Source organism: Arachis hypogaea, chromosome 1, assembly GCF_003086295.3.
Source record: "Arachis hypogaea cultivar Tifrunner chromosome 1, arahy.Tifrunner.gnm2.J5K5, whole genome shotgun sequence".
In the NCBI taxonomy this organism is placed as follows: Eukaryota; Viridiplantae; Streptophyta; class Magnoliopsida; order Fabales; family Fabaceae; genus Arachis; species Arachis hypogaea.
In genome coordinates, this window is record NC_092036.1 from 16,436,762 (window position 1) to 16,437,527 (window position 766).

A 766-nucleotide genomic window follows, 5' to 3' on the forward strand; every position below is an offset into this window, starting at 1 on the left:
AGTTTTGGGCCTTTTAATCCGAAGCAAAGTATAGACTATTATATATTGCTGGAAACCTATAGAAGTCAGCTTTCCATAGCCGTTGGTGAGCGAATATTTTATTCACTTTTTGACATCACTTTCATATAGTTTTTAGTAGTTTTTATTTAGTTTTTATTAATTTTTTATAGGTTTTAGTGTTAAAATCACATTTTTGGATTCTACGATGAGTTTTTGTGTTTTGAGGAAATTTTAGGTAATTTCTGGCTGAAATTGAGGAGCTGGACCAGAAGTCTAATTTAGAGACACAGAAAGCACTGCAGATGCTGTCCAGATCTGACCTACCTGCATTCAGAAGAGGTTTTCTGGAGCTAAAGAAGTCCAAATGGAGGGCTCTTAACGGCTATGGAAAAGCTGACTTCTAGAGATTTCCATCAATATATAATAGTTCATACTTTGCTTCGGATTAGAAGGCCCAAAACTGGTGTCCAACGCCAGCTTTCTGCCCCCTTCCAGGCGTCCAGCGCCCAAAGAGCAGAACCCAGTGTCCAAAGGCCCAGAAAGGACCCTCTAGCTGGCATTTTACGCCCAAGGAGCCTCATAGCACGTGGATCTCACCAAGGCTCAGCCCAAATACTCACCATATGGCCCCCAAAAGTGAATTTTAGTATTAAATAGACTATTTTACCCTTACTAGTCATTTATTTAGTATTTAAGGGATTAGATTCATGTAATTCAAGAAAGGAATAATCTTCTTCAACCTTTTTCACCTCCCACTAGAGGGAGG